General features: G+C 35.1%; 1 protein-coding gene and 1 pseudogene across 1 annotated transcript in view; one reads left to right on the top strand and one right to left on the bottom strand.

The window, feature by feature from the left end:
- The window catches only part of ANO3 (anoctamin 3), a 361,383-nt gene that overhangs the window by 87,520 nt on the left and 263,279 nt on the right, over positions 1 to 10,584 (top strand). The gene's annotated exons all lie outside the window — the stretch shown is intronic.
- Positions 1,030 to 1,148, bottom strand: LOC111741340 (annotated as a pseudogene).

Raw genomic sequence — 10,584 nt, 5'->3', positions numbered from 1 at the left:
TAACCTCTGATGAGATCGAGGTCACTTAAGTTGCTCAATCATGCTCTGAATTACCTCAGGCCCTGAATTAAAGCAGCAATTTGATAGCTGGTCGCGATATGAGGTAAGCGTGCCCTCTAGTGGACGCTGTTCAAAATGCGCTGCAGGTGTTTGATTTCTGCCTTCACTCATGGGATGAGGGACAATTTAAATCAGAAATAAATTCATCCACGCGAAAAATAGATATCTTTCAGTTTCACCAAATATTTATGTTCTTGGTGTGAGGATTTTTCTCATCATATTATTTTGAATGAGCTGACACAGCATTTCAATAAAAATAAGCAGTTACTAACGAATGCCGTAAGAGTGTGTATGAGTGTTTAGGAAAATGGCTATTTCCATCATATGAATGGAGGAGGGAGCATCTCTCAAGGAGGAGATAGAATTGCTCATGCTGTATCTAGACTTTAGAATAGATAGATTATAAGATACCTCCTTATGGTTGACATTAAAGAATTGATTTTGACTCCCAGGATGTCTGAATTTTTATCTTGTCACCTAACCCCTCTGTTTAAAATCCCTTATTGGATCCTACTAGCCAGTAAATTAAATATAAACTTCTTAGAACAACATAAGTAAGGCTTTCACAGTTAAAGTCAAACAATCTTTTTAATCTTTTGCTACTCTTCATCGTGAATTCTGAGATGTTAGCCAAATCAAACTACATGTATCTAGATAAGTATCAGATTGGTTTGTGCCTGCGTGCAGATTAGAGAAAGGCACTGTCCCCCTCCTAGAGGCAGCCGGGGACAGGGCCCACAGAGAAGGTGGGCTATGTCTTACCTGGCTGGGCACCTGTGTACTAAGCAAATATGCACATAAGTAGCACCTGTGTACTAAGCAAATATGCACATAAGTAGCCCTTACTACTTGACCATTATATAGGAACAGTTATAACTTTTTTTTTTTTTTAGGCGAGGCAACCCTTGGTTGACCTCATAGATTGCAAGGACCTTGTCAGCTTACAATCTCTTATTTTTTATGTTTTTACTCCTACAGCACCTGGTCTTCCTAGGTGGTCTCCCATCCAAGTACTAACCAGGCCTGATCTTGCTTAGCTTCTGAGATCAGACAGGACCGAGCACATTCAGGGTGGCATGGCCATAGACTGTTATAACTTTCAAAGACCAAGATGCACAAATCAATCTTTAAAATTAAAAATAAAATTCATTCATGTTTCTATGCTTTTCCATGTTCTGTTCTTTCTACTTCAAATGCCTTTCTTCCCTTCTTCCTTCCTTCCTTCCTTCAGAGATTTGTCCACAGAATTCCTTCTTCTTGACTTAAATATTATCTTCTCTGTAAAACTTTCCTAATCCTTCTTTTTCTCAATTATGCTTTGAATAATCTACTTACTATAGTAAACTGAGTTTGTGAGGATTTTTTTAAAGCCTGATAGTGTACATGTGATCTAAAACATACTCCAGTAAGACATTTCTATGAACAAAAGATTGATTTAATATGGAAATTTGCTCCATTGTGTTTCCAAGTATAAACTGGAACTTAATTCTGAACTTAATTCTACCTATGGTTTTCCTTCTAAGATAACGTCAGTGAGATCTGTCATTATTACTGCCCAGCACCCATTCCCACTCTTTGAGTAATGACTCCCAGCCTCATTATTGTAGTAACAGCTCCCAGATTCCCTTTCAGGGCTTTTATGTACTCCCACGTGCTTCCAGTGATGTGATTTCAATCTTACTGTTGAGAACATCACGTTCTTCTGGCCTTGGTGACAAACTCAAGAATGGACAATGTTGAGATCTTTGCTAATTCTCCTGGAAAAGAGACTTGTACTTTTCCACTAGCTATGAACCTTGAAAGATATGAGTAACAGAATTTCTACCATCATCTTGCTACCATGTGAAACCAATATTATGATAACATTGCAGAAATGCAGAGGAATTGGAGTGTTGGTGAAGTTGTTGAGAATATAAATTAAATTATGACTCAATGGAACGTATTTTGGAATGTGATCCAGTTAAGATTGGGTTTTCTATCTTTATGAAGTCCCAAAAGTCATAATTGATTATAAATATTTTATTATTTATCCTTACTCAGACCTTACTATTTATTTTTATTTAATTGGGCTCAAGCTGCAAGAAAGTAAGCATCCATCAATAGATAGTCTTCAGTAGTTGTCATAAAAATACCATGGTTGGTTTGGACATTAGGTATCCTAATTCTGAGATAACTGAGTTTTTCACTGGTGTCTCAGAGTTCCCCAGTGGATTAAACTCCTATTACCCATGGCAGTAACTTTCTAGATAATACATCTTTTATTATTTGTCTTCCCCATAGCACTTCCCCACTTATTTTTAGTGTTCTCTATACCTTTCAAGCAAACTATTTGCATTTGAAATTTTGTCTGAGTCTTCTTCTGAGGGAACCCAAGACTAATACCAAGACTCTGTGTGTTTGTGTGTGAGTGACAAGTGATGTGTGTACTTAGGGCTCTTTTATAATACAAGTTACTATATGGACATCTTTCCCACCTTTATGATGATCACATGTTGTCCAAACAGCTAGTTTAGGGAAATCCCAATATCCTGGAAAGAGGCGACGGTGTGTGTGGGATGGACTGAAGGTAAGAGAAACTGGAGGCAAGAAAGAACGCCCAGTGACCATTGTAATAATCCAGGAGAGAGAAAATAAATGCTCCATCCCTTGAGTCTCTAAGGCATTTTTTTTCTTATTAGTCCCTATCTCAGCTAGTTCCCTTCAAGTAGTAAGAGATGTTTTCAGGTCTGAAAACAAAAAGGTGCTTCACGGTTTTACCTAAGATTTATTATTTTATAACATTAAAAATAATGTTGTGGCACAAATAATACATTCAAATAGATATCTTACCAGACTGTTGCCTCTCTTAATTGTTTGTTGTTGTTGTTGTTCTAAGTCCTGGAATGAAAAAGTGTCCTGTGGATCCAGAACTGTAAGGAACTTTTAAAATCATATATCTGAAAAGGATTTCATATCCAGAATAAACAAAGAACTCTCCTAAAATATGAAAACAGAAAGGCAAACAACCCAATTTTTAAAAATAGTTGAAAGACCTCGGTAGACATTTCTCCAAAGAAGATGTACAAATGTTCGATTCCATAAGCACGTGAAAAGATATTCAATATCATTAGTCTTTTTGCAATGTGAGAGCTCTAAGGCAAGTCAAATCAAGACAACCTTGTAAGTGGGGTGTTTCAGGAAACCACCAGACAGGTCAAATAATGGCATTTATCTGGGAATGAGTCTTCGAAGGGGCTCCAACCCCATTCTGCCTCCCTCCAAAGGCTGCTAGCCCGACTTTCACTGTGATTGTGGGTGGTTGTATTCTCAGGTTCCTCTGGAGCTAGAGAATGGGGCGGAAATAGAGTAAGGCAAAATACCCCAAAGATTACTGTTCTTAATGAGATTCACCTTTCAAAGGAAAACACACACACACACACACACACACACACACACACACACACACACACACACACAACCTCTTCTTGGATTTCTGTAAATCTTTAATTTATTTCCAAAGTTTTGAAAAAGTTAATTTTGGCAATATTTGCCAGTTTTCTCATTGCTTTTTTTCTGGGGGTCTTTATCATTTTTGATGACAATCTTTCCCACTTGTTTCCTCTTATATAATTATAGTATAGCATCAAAATCAGGAAACTTACATTGGTATAGTATGTGTGTATAATTCTAAGTCATATTATCACATGTGTAGAGTTGTGTAATTACTCTTGAAATCAAGATACAGAACTATTATATCACCACAAAGATTTCTCGTGTGCTATCTTTTTACAGTCACGTTCACCCCCCACCAACCCCCACTTTCCACCATCCTTAGACCCTGTTAACCACTAATCTATCCTGAAATCAACATCATCTGTCAGAAACAGGTCACCATTTCCCAGGAATGGTGCTTCTATAATATCCCTGCTACACTCAGTTATTGACAGGGAGCAGCTGACAAGCCTCTCCATCAAAACTGTAATAGATTTTAGAGCACAGCAACTGGGCAGCCTGCCATTCATGCTCCCTGGAGTCAGAGATCTGACAAACTGCCAAAATCAGTAAGAACATGTATAACATCTGTCTCTGGTATTGTTTTTATCCTCAGCACTTGACACATAATAGTGATAATACTTTATTAAGTTCCAAACAGTGGTCAAAGTACTTTTTGTGTAGTGACTCAATTGTTATTATAATCTTATGAAATAATTAACATTATTATCTCTATTTGACAGGTGAAGAAATAAAGATCTAAAAAGCTAAGTTATTTGTCCAAGGTCATACAACTTATAAATTGCAGACAGACTGGCTTCAGAATCTTCATGGTGTTTTATCTTTATATATATATGTGTGTGTGTGTGTGTATATGTCATATATACATTTACATATTCATATAATACTGTAACAGGCAATCAATTAGTCTCTGTTAAAGAAACGAATGAGTGAATGAACAGAAAATAATTAGTTTCTCCTCATACTCATCTTTGGAACAGCATTTCTAATCCAATCTGAACTCCTGGTGAGAAGAGCAAAATCAAGAGACTAAAATAATCAAGGTGGGCCTAAAGGGACCCTACTCCCAAATTATTATTAGCTTAGTCTCTGTCCAAACTCTACCTCAGATGACCTGAGATTCCTTTTCACACTTGCTTTAAAACATTATGGAAAACTTTAAGTTTAGGAACTAAAATTTGGCAAAGATATTCTAATCAGGAGTAATTATATACAATAACTTTTTTATTCTACTACAGTATTTTCACTTAGAGAAGTAAAGGTCAGCCCAAACATTTATAGCAGATTTCATCACAGTGATTTGGCAAGAAAGCATGAAATATTTCTGTTTATCTAAAGAGTTCATAGGATTATAAAGCCCATGAACTAGGTTAATGTGCTGATAGGTTCCTGAAGATATTGCTTGAAGAGACAGTTTTGCCCTTCGTCCTTCTATGGCCCCTGCTATAGTGAGAGCTGGGCAAGCTGTATAGTCAGGCAAATGAGAGTCTTTCTTAAGATCTTCATCTCTTTTGGAAGATGTCTGCCCCAGCCCAGCTCACATGCATCTTAAACACATAGCTCAGCCATGGTAGGACCACAATTCATATCCTACTGTGCCAAGGAAAAAATATGAAAACCGTTACTCTACAATCCACACATTGTTTAATCTATTTTAGAATTAATATTAACAATGGGGAACTGTGAAGCAAAGCTTGGGCTACACTATTTTGGCCATCGAAAGAACTCTTTTTTTTGTTTGTTTCCTGAACTTCACTTTTGTATTATACCATCAGTCTGAATTGTAAGGTATTAAACAAAAATTTCTGAAATTCCTTGTTTTCAATTGAAAATATAGTTGAAAATGCTATTTGTATCATCATTGAGGGCTCTCAAAATATACTAAAGAAAAACATACAGCTGAGGCCCAGGAATCAATCTGAACTGTGCTTTTCCTAAGCAAACAGGGTCATTTTTTTTGTTCTTCAATAGATTTAACTGATTCCTGTGTTTACCTCTTTTTGTTAGCTGGTAGAAAATGCAAGGGGAAATAGAAATTTGTTGCCAACTTCTAACAAAATTAGAGACTGCATTATACATATTCACTTTTGGATTCATCTTTTCCCAAAAATATTTCCTTTCCTTCTATTTCTTCTCAACTTTTAAAATCTTCTCACATGTATTTATTCTTTCCTGAAAAAGACAAGATAATATTTTATTTTTAATTAAGAAGTTTATTATTCCTGGCATTATGTAGGTCACTTTGTGGCATTAAGAAAAGAAGATGAGATGACTAAATAAAATCGAAAACACAAGAATATATCTCCCAGCTATCCAGTTGAAAACAATACTTGTTTTATATCACTTTAACCAAGTTTCGGGAAAATTCAGGTTTCGTGAAGCACCAATAAATAGCCTTTAATTTGGAGGCGAGAGGGCTTTTGAAAAATTATATATATGTATATAATTACAAATGTGGAATTAAGATGTGAGAAAATAAATACAATTCAAATTATAAATTTTTAAAAGGTCACAAAAAATCACAAAATCCAGAAAAATAACATAGATCCTAAGTAACTACCTCTCATGATTCTGTGTCTTACATTTTGACTAGATACTCTTTGAATATTTTTGCATTTTATAGCATTTTCTATAGAAAAAAATTGAAATATTATTGCTTTCTCTAAAATGCTTAATCAAATATTTTCACTCATTATTGTTTTTAAAAATTTGTGTCACAACTTGCTATTAATATTGCCATGTGAATTTTTAGAATTTTTATGTCAGTCATGTACCAATCTATTAGCATAACTATATCTTTGAAATCTAAATATATATATATGCTTGTGTGTGTGTGTGTGTGTGTGTGTGCGTATTTCTAAGATCCCTTTTTTGTTCTTGGAAATTCCAGGAAAAACGAAGGATCCTGGTGCTTAAAGTTTATTATCTTCACTATAAATTTGTTCTGCAAACAAAGGCAGAAGCACCATGTCTTTAGTTACTTAAAGCACTCAACAATTAAGTTCAACATAAAGAGTAGCTCATAATTGCTACTAGAAATGAGAAGTAAGAGCCCATATTTTCCTGGAAAAGGATTGACATTTACTGAGGGACTACTCAGGCCAACTTGTGCTGAGTAGTTTTATAAAACTGAATCCATCTTTATATCTATTAAATAAATACTTAAAAACACCTAATCTCCAGGATACTAGACAACTTAATTATCAAAAAGATAGACCTGAAACCTTAGATTCTAATGAGGGATAATAAACAATTAAATAGACATAATTAATTATGAATAAATGATAAACAGATAATACACAGCTAAATTAACAACTGCAAATTTGTAATAACTGCCTTGAAGGAAACAAATAGGGTGCTATAGGAAAGAAATTTGAGAAGTTGGAGAACAAGTCTATATATAGAAATCTCTAAATCATTATTTAAGCTGAGACCTGCAAGATGAGAGAAAACCAAACACAAGAAAAATGAGAAAAGTATAGTCATGGGGTGGGACCAGTTTGTGCAAAGACCTTGAGACTTAAGATACAATGATCTATTTGGGGTCATTTAGAGAAAAGCAATGGGCCGAATTGAGTGGATAGGTGAGTGCTGTGATGTAACATGGGTGGCATAGGCAGCTCCCAGATCACTGCCGTCTTGGAGACCAGGGCAAGGAGCGTTCTAACTGCAGTCAGAAGCAACTTCAGGGTTGTATCTGAGGCTGGCATTACTTTCTATTCTAGTCTGCTGTGTGCGGCATGGAACGTATAAACATAATAGAGGGAAGTGAAGAAGGCAGTCGGGAGGTTGATTCAGCAGTACATGTGAGAGATGATGGTGGCTTGCACTAGATTAAATAGATTGCAGATGGAGTGGAATGGCACAAGATAAAGGATAATTGCCGATGAGTAGAATATGAGGCAAAGTACAGGAGAAAGAGGATCTGAATTTTGATTCCCTGGTGCTGCACACTTTTTCTGATGTGGAGAAAGTTTGGGGGAAAAACAGATTCTGTTTAATCCTTAAAGCAACCTTATAAGGTGTTTTTATACTCATTGTATGTATATGAAAGTGAATAAATGAGTGAGCTTTAACTTTCCTTCTATCCTTCAATTCAGAAGTGGAAGAATATAAATCAATTTCTTTCTTATTTATTTCCTTAAGAAATAAACATTTGCATACTGATCTTCCTTCCTCTCACTTTTCTGGATGTTCAGACTAGTTAGTTGGTCTCAAAGAATGGTATTAAAGCCTATGAAATGTCGAGCTAGTCAAGCTGACTCTCCTTCAGCATTTCCACTAGAGGGAGCTTCCACAATGCGTTTTATTTTCTCTTCACTGTTCAGTTTTTCATAACTATGGTAAAGTCACCCACGGGCTTAATAAAGTTCACCTTATTTTTTAGAAAATTGTATACACATTTTGCATAAGAGTCTAGAGTCTTGATCAAGGAGAAATGTAGGAAATGAAGGAAAATGTAGGAAATGAAAAGAAAAAAAAGAAACTCATATTTACATAATTGGCAACAAAGTATTCAATTTTAACTGTGGTAGAGGAAGAATCTGAAAGTATTTTAGTAAGGGCCTCTATTACTGAATATAAAATTTTTCTACCATAAGGAGTTTTAAGAGCACTTGAGTGATATAGGGATTTAATAAACAAAATAAGCATAAACATGACAACAATAATTACAACAACCACTTGGGTGCCAGTTGATCTGCTAATCACTTTGTATAGAGAATCTTATTTAATCATTCTATTAGATCTGAACTGTCGGCTTCAGATGCATGCCAGACAGGGCAACCCTGGCGTGTTCCAACCCTTTGTCATGTGCTGATCTATGAAATGCTGCATGAGGACAGTAGCAGCAGGCAGCAGCATAGCAGCAGTCCATGGAAAGGAATGAGTGATAAAGGCATCACCCAGAGTGGAGTCTCCAGGACGCCAGAGGATGAGTGTCCTGCTACTCATTAGAAGCATGTGTTTCTAATCTGGGATTGTTTTCCTCCTTGGGATCTGACACATAAGATGTGGTGAGTTTTAAAAGGCCCTTGTATTTCATCCGTTGCCTCTCGATAGCAGATAAAGTGGCAAAGACCACCTTAGCTCAGCCTTCTTGAAGTCGACCTTTTATTGCCCATCTAAAAATAAGCAAGTCAGTTCTCCACATCCTGAAATTATAGTGGGAGAAAACCCCCACGGGGCTCTGAAAACAGAATGTGACAATACAGTCTGGGGAAGAAAACTTTCTTAACCACAAAAGATGTATATTTGATAGATCTTAACATTTTTGTATTCAGAGCACATGAAAGAAATCATTATATTTTGGGACATGTCAGAATTTAGCTCAGTACACACTGAAATAATATGGGAAAGTGTTAAATCTCAGATGTTCAGGCCACACTTCATAGTAATTAAAGCAAAATTGTTGAGATTGAAACCCAAGCTTTAATCATTTTCCTTTTTTGTTTGTTTTGTTTATTTGTTTTCCAAGCAATTTCAATGTGCAGCCAGTTCTGAAAATCACCAATGTAGTGTAGTGTTTCCCAAACATTTATGTATAGGAATCATCCTGGGATCTTATTAAAATACAAATCATGATTCAGTAGGTGTTGGGTGTAGCCTGAAATGTTCAGAAGATGGTAATATTGCCATTAACACACCTCTCTCTATAGCAAGAATACCAGGCAATGCAGATGGGCTTTCTTCTCCGTGATAGATACAGTGTTTCTGGAACATTGAATTTTAAGTATTCTTTGTATATTCTGAAGACAAGTCTCTCAATAGATATATAGTTTGCCAATATTTTCTCCTTTCTCTGGGGTTATCTTTCCACTTTCTTAATAATGTACTTGGAAATTAAAAAGTTTTGAATCTCGATGAAGACAACGTTATCTAATTTTCTTTTGGCAGTTACGCTTTTGATATCATACCTAAGAAATCATTGTCTAATCTAAAGTCACAATGATTTACTCCAATGTTTCTTCTAAAAGTTTTATAGTTTTAGTTGTTATATTTAGTTCTGTGGTCCAGTTTATTTTGTCTGTGAAATAAAGGAGGACGCCACCTTTATATTTTTTGCATGTGTATATCCAGTTATTCAAGCACAATTTTCTGAATATTCTCTCCCCATTGAATTGCCTTGACACCTTTGTTGAAAATCAATTGACCATTAAAATAAAGGTTGATTTCTAGACTCTTAATTCTATTCCATTGATCTCTATGTCTATGCCAGTTCTACAGTATCTTTGTTACTATAGCTTTGTAGGAAGTTTTGAGTCCTTCAGTTTGTTCTTTTTCAATATTGTTTTGACTACGCTGGGTCTCTTGCATTTCCATATGAATTTTGAATTGACTTGTCAATTCCTCATACACACACACTAGCTGGAATGTTGATAAGGATTGCTTTGAAACTATAGATCAATATGGAGACTATTGCCATCTTAGTGATGTTAAGTCTTTTGATCCAGGTACACAAGATTTATTTCCATTTACTTAGGTGATCTTTAATTTCTTTCGACAATGTTTTTCCTTTTCATAGTACAAATTTGGAGATATAGGAAAATAATTCTTTTGTTCAGTTTTTTCCTAAATATCATATAATTGCTGATGCCATTATTAATGGAATTGTTTTCTTAATTTCATTTCCAGTCATTTATTGCTAGTGAATAAAAATATGACATTTTTCTATATCATATTCTGCAAACTTGCCAAACTTGCCTAACTCATCTTAGTATATTCCTTAGGAATATGTATATACACACACACATATATATGAAAATATATATATATATGTGTGTGTGTGTGTGTATGTGTGTGTGTGTGTGTGTGCATGTATGATTAAATTATCTACAATTAAAGAGTTTTACTTTCCAATCTGAATACATCTTTTTTTGTTCTTGACTAATTTTTCTTGCTAGAACTTCCAGTAAAATGATAAATTGAAACAATAGTTGATATCTCTTCTTTTTGAATTTAGGGCAAAAGCTTCAGTCTTTCACCATTAAGTATGTTAGCTGCTAAGTTTTTCATAGACTTTTCTAAGGTTAG

This window comes from Pteropus vampyrus, unplaced genomic scaffold (genome assembly GCF_000151845.1).
Source record: "Pteropus vampyrus isolate Shadow unplaced genomic scaffold, Pvam_2.0 Scaffold76, whole genome shotgun sequence".
NCBI classification, from domain to species: Eukaryota; Metazoa; Chordata; class Mammalia; order Chiroptera; family Pteropodidae; genus Pteropus; species Pteropus vampyrus.
The sequence above is the reverse complement of the archived record's forward strand: the minus strand, read 5'-3'. Positions and strand labels throughout refer to the sequence as shown.